Source organism: Silene latifolia, chromosome 1 (genome assembly GCF_048544455.1).
Source record: "Silene latifolia isolate original U9 population chromosome 1, ASM4854445v1, whole genome shotgun sequence".
Taxonomy (NCBI): Eukaryota; Viridiplantae; Streptophyta; class Magnoliopsida; order Caryophyllales; family Caryophyllaceae; genus Silene; species Silene latifolia.
The window spans coordinates 62,630,911-62,636,726 of NC_133526.1; the positions used below are offsets into that span (position 1 = coordinate 62,630,911).

Consider the following 5,816-nt stretch of genomic DNA (forward strand, 5'->3'; position numbering starts at 1 on the left):
TCATCAATAAGACCCAAAATTTCACTCAATTCCCTAAAGGAAATGCGTCTACTAACATTAGCTAGACGAAACTCGAGATTCTCCCTATTCTCAACTTTGGTGACTTTCAAAGAACTCAAAAATTCCAAGGTAAGGGAGGGGTATGTCAATTCCTTTGTTTCAAACAATTTCTTCAACCCCGTGGCTTTGAAAAAGGCTCTATTTTGCTCAAGAACACCCAATTTTTTCTAAGGTATCTTCACATAAAAATTTGGTGGATTGTAATGACTTCCTAGCAAACTTGACAAAGGTATTTCTATGGAATTCGGAAATAAAAGTTACCTCCGGATAATGCAAAAGTTGATCAATTTCCGGAGTAGAAGGTGTTGTTACTCCCATAGAAGGTTGTTGTTGTTGTTGCACTTCCAAGTTTGGTGTTGCTACCACCATAGCCAATGCTTTCTTTGTTTGAAGAGCCTTTTGCCTTTGTGAGAGTGCCTTAGCCTTTGGTGCCTTTGTTGCCTTTGTTGCTCCCTTAGTCCTTGCCATTGATGAACTAACCAAGAAAAGAATGAAAAATCTTCAATTTGTAGTGTACCCAAATCGATTTAAAGGTGAAAGGCTTTGCCTTTATGAAATCAAAAATCGACTCAAAGGTTGAAGATTTTGTGCTTGGTTTTGATTTTTATTGAAGAAGGAGTGATTGATTTGTTGTTAAAAGGATGATTTGATTTGTTTTTGGTGAATGTTGTTGAGGGATTTTGTTTTTGTGATGGAGAGGATGAGGGTTTTGATGTTGTGGGTAGTGTTTATGAATGAATGAATGAATTAAGGAAGGTGGGAGGGATTTTATAAAGACCGAAATTTTCGAACTGCAGGGGCAATCCATGCGGATTCTGCCCAATCTGTGCGGATTATGCTCTTTCTGGGTTGTATAAAACTCGCCTAAAGACGGGCGGATTCAGAAGAAGACGCTCGGATTTCCTTGATTCGGGACGGGCGGATTTGTCTGAAGACGGACGGATTTCAGTCCAGGAAATTTTTCTTGTTTTCCTCAGCAGAGAAGACGGGCGTCTTTAGTCCAGGACGGACGGATTTGCAGAGACGGGCGGATTATATTCCAAGACGCCCGGATTCTCTTACAGTCAAAAATCTTCCAAAATCTCAGCTTATAAAGTCGTGCGTCTTCGACCCGAAGCTCGGATTATCAAGACGGGCGGATTCTCAGGAATCCGTTCGGATTCGACCCCTTGTACCCGGATTCAGTTCCATCTGTGCATAATGCATATCCCTTACCATTCTTCTATTCTTTCTTCAAATCTTGTGTTCTTCATTGTGGGGGCACTACTAAGGCATGGATAGCCTAGGCAATTGCCATCCCCACACTAAGGTAAAGCACTACACATCAATTGAAATTGTTAGTCCCTCCCTCACTTCTCTCAAACATGACAATTATCTTGATCAAAGTAAATAAAAATCCAAAGATGACAAAAAATGCAATACAAGAATTGAAATGTAAGTTAGGGAGTTAAAAATATTTACAAGTGGTGGTTTAGGGAGGACTCCACCAAACTCTCATTCTTGATGAGATGTCAAGGGGGCATGTCCAAGGTGTTGTTGATGTTGCTCAACACCTTGAAAAAGTAATCGAAAGCTTGTTCATTATCATGGTAGAGGTCTTCAATAGACCTTGGCCCTTGTTGTCGGTCTTGATCGATGGCATTACCAATGTAGGGATTAAAAATCCCTTCAAATTCGTTGTCCCAAAGACCACAAACTTCATTAAGTTGATCATTGAAAATCTCTTGCTTAGATGGAGACAACTCTCCCAATTTCTTCTCTTGGCCAATGAGGCCATCCTCTTCTTCCTTGATTGATTTTGATGAGCTTTGCAAGCTCTCCTTGTCACAATTCACTTGCTCTTTGAATGGAGCATCTTCAATTTTCTTCTTCCATTGGAGTTCCGATTTCTTCCTTTCATCCTTTCAGCTATAATGATCAATCATGAAACATGGTTCATGCAAAAGAGGAGCTCTCATAGTCTTGTCAAGATTAAAAGTTATGCTTTCGTCTCCCACTTCTAGAGTGAGCTCACCATGTTTCACATCAATCACCGCACCCGCGGTGTGTAGGAAAGGTCTTCCTAGAATGATTGGAATGTTGGAATCTTCCTCCATATCAACAATGACAAAGTCCACCGGGATGAAAAACTTCCCAATTCGCACGGCGACATCTTCCCATATCCCTAATGGTGTCTTCGTTGATCTATCGGCCATTTGGAGTGTGATGTTGGTGCATTTAAGCTCTCCCATCCCCAACCTTTTACTCACCGAGTACGGCATGACACTCACACTAGCCCCTAGATCACATAAGGCTTTGTTGATCGTCGTGTCGCCAATGGTACTCGGTATTGAGAAGCTTCCCGGATCCTTTAACTTTGGAGGTGAACTCCCTTGAAGTATTGCACTACTCACCTTAGTGAAGGCGATAGTCTCAAGCTTCCGGATCGACTTCTTCTTTGTGAGGATATCTTTCATGTATTTCGCATAGGCCGGCACGTGATTGATTAATTCCGTGAAAGGAATTGAGACTTCCAAATTCTTCACAATTTCCATGAACTTTCCAAGTTGATCATCAAATTTGGGCTTGGCTTGACGACTTGGAAAAGGAAGTCTAATCACAATGGGCTCCTTCTCCTTGACCTTGTCTTCATTTTTCTTTGAACTTTCTTCTTTTGATGATTCTCCATCTTTGGAGCTTTGCACAATTTCTTCCTTTTCACTAGCTTTCACAACTTCATCCTCAACTTGCTTCTTCGGTGCTTCATACCTTGTACCACTTCTCAAGTGAATGGCGCTAACTATTTCATGTCTAGGGGGATTACTTTGAGGTGGTAATTGCCCCTTTTGTCTTTGTGAGCTTGAAAATGCTAGTTGAGTCAATTGTGTTTCCAACATCTTGGTGTGAGCTAGAATGTTGTTGATGGTGGTTTCCTTTGCTTAGCTATCTTTTTGCATTTGAGTGAAAAATTCTTGTTGATTCTTTTGCATTTGGAGGACCGCTTTTTGGACATCAAAACCTTGGTCATTTTGGTGATTGTATGGATTTTGATTTTGGTAACCTTGGTTTTGATTGTAAAAGGGTCTTTGATTTTGGTTTCTCATGGGTGGTGGAGTGTATGTTGTTTGAGGGTTTTGAACATTTTGGCTTTTGTATGAGAGATTTTGATGGAATTTGGTGTTTTCATTGTAAAAATTGGAATAAGGGGTACCACTCTTGTATGCTTGGAAAGCATTCACTTGTTCATTTGTTCCCCTATATTCACCTTGGTCATGTCCCAAAGTTCCACAATTCTCACATATCCCACTTGGGATTGATGAGGATGCCGTCATGGCATTAACATGATGCTTTGATGATTTTGAGTTTTCTTCAAGTCTAGCCATAGCTTGTTCAAACTTCAAGTTAATTGTGTCAATGTGAGCACTAAGTTGAGCACCCAATTAAGTAACGGAGTCCACTTCATGCTTTCCTCCTCTAGTAGCCTTGCGAGGTCTACTATATTGTGAGTTATGGACCGCCATTTCCTCAATCTTGTTCCATGTTTGATTGTCATCAACTTCGGTGAACATTCCATTCGATCCCATATTGAGAATGTTCCTAGAATCTTCATATAAACCATTCCAAAATTGTTGTACCAAAAACCATTCGCTAAGTCCATGGTGAGGACATGAGCGACAAATTGCCTTGAACTGCTCCCAAGCTTCATACAAAGATTCTTCATCCCTTTGCTTAAAACCCGTAATTTGAGCTCTTAGCATGTTAGTGTTTTCCGGTGGGTAGAACTTTTTGTAGAAAGCTAGAGCCAACCTCTTCCAAGAATCTATTCCGAGGGTGGCCTTATCAAGGCCCTTCAACCATTGCTTCGCGGTGCCGATTAGAGAAAAAGGAAATAAGACCCATCTAATTTGGTCTTGAGTCACGCCCGTTTGAGAGATTGCATCACAATAGTCGCAAAAGGTTTCCATATGAGAATGAGGGTCTTCACTAGGTATCCCCCCAAATTGGCTCCTCTCAACTAATTGGATGAAGGCGGACTTGGCAATAAAATTTCCGGTTAGATGTTGCGGTGTAGGAGTACCATTTGGTAGATTCTCCTCGGTGGGTACGGAGTGTGACGAGAATTTAGGCATTGTAGGTGGATTTTGTGGGGTATTGTGTAATGGGTTCTCCTCTCCTTCTATTGCGAAAGGGTTGATGAACTCACTAGTTGGTTGAACAACTTCACTAATACCTCTTAAATTCCTCCTAACAAGTCTCCTATTGTTCGTCAAGGTTCTTTCGATTTCACGTTCAAAAGGTAACAAATCACCTTGTAACCTTCTAAACATGCAAAATATCAAACAACTCGAAAACAATTAGAACAAACCTTGAGGAGTTTTACTTCCCCAAGGCGAAGAAAGACACAACTAATAACAATAAAAAGGAAATCTAAATCAAACAAACACCGTCCCCGGCAACGGCGCCATTTTTGATCGGGTCCGTTTCGTGTTCACAATTAAAGATGTGGTCGTTGGGTCACGGTCGAATCAAAACACAATTTATAACTTCACAAACAACTCTACAATTAGTAAAGAGGCAAGTAAAGGTCGGATCCCAAGGGACGGGTATTGAAATGAGATTTCTATTGCAACTAGTGGTGTCTAAGGGGTGTCTAAAATTGGGTTGATGTAGAAGGTCACTAAACTAAAATAGCAATGAAAATAAACAAGCAAGATGAATTAAAGGGGTGTAAACAATTGATTAAAAGCACTAGGGTGTCATGGGATCATAGGGGAATCATAGGAATTGATCATACAAACATGTTCTCAAATTATAAGCAAGCAATTATTGTTGTGATGGATTGAGTTAGGTTATATCTTACAATCCTAGGAAAGTTTGGGTCCCGGAGCCGAATCGATTAGATTGTACAACACCTACAAGTCGACTTAATCTTCCCTACTCAACAACATGCATGGTCTAATGAGACTCGAGTTGGGTTATGTCTTACAAGTCTCATTGAAAAGATAGAAGATGATAGTAAATGCAAGGATTCATAGGCTTAACATTTCATCAAATATAATATGTGCATGAGTTGAGATCAAAACAAGCAAGCAAATAAAACATGAAAGCATATTAATTTAAGCATGAATCATTCCCCATGTTGGTTTCCCCTAATCACCCATTAACCCTAGCTAAGAGACTACTCACTCATTATCATGTTGATCATGCTAGTAAGGTTGTCAATCATACCAACAATATGAAACATGATGAATAAATGAAAGTAATTAACAATAATTAAAAAGGGATTAAGAGAATTATACCTACTAATGATTCCAATAATAAAGCAAAGATAAAAGAAGTACTTGAATGCTTGATTGAGAGGTTGTCAATCTCCCAACAATAACCCAAATAATCTTCAATTACCCAAAATAAAGGATGAACAAAAGAGAGATTAAGGAAATAAAACTTGTATTAGAACTTGATTAATTGTTGATTACAATACTAAAGAGAGATTTGATTGATATTAACTACTCTAATTATTGATAAGAAGAACATGCTCCTCTAATTGGACTAATGGGGTATTTATAGTGGAAATTAGGGAGGATGCATTAGGGTTAACTAAGGGCTAAACTAGTAATTACACTTTTTAGATTGAGCAAGGAGGAGCCGGTATTTTTCGAAGGAAGGGCTTCTTTCTTCGTAGCTTGGAGAAGAGGAAATCACGCTGTGCTGGAATCCGGGCGGAATAAGGTCGGGACGGGCGGATTCTAGCGATGGGGTCCGAGCGGATTCGAGGG

The 5,816-nt window shown here is 39.9% G+C and overlaps 1 non-coding gene across 1 annotated transcript; it reads left to right on the forward strand.

Moving 5' to 3' along the window:
* Positions 1 to 3,690: 3,690 nt before the first annotated feature.
* LOC141618911 (small nucleolar RNA R71) lies at positions 3,691 to 3,797 on the forward strand. Its single transcript, XR_012531528.1, has one exon. It is a non-coding gene; the product is annotated as a small nucleolar RNA R71 (small nucleolar RNA).
* Positions 3,798 to 5,816: the final 2,019 nt, after the last annotated feature.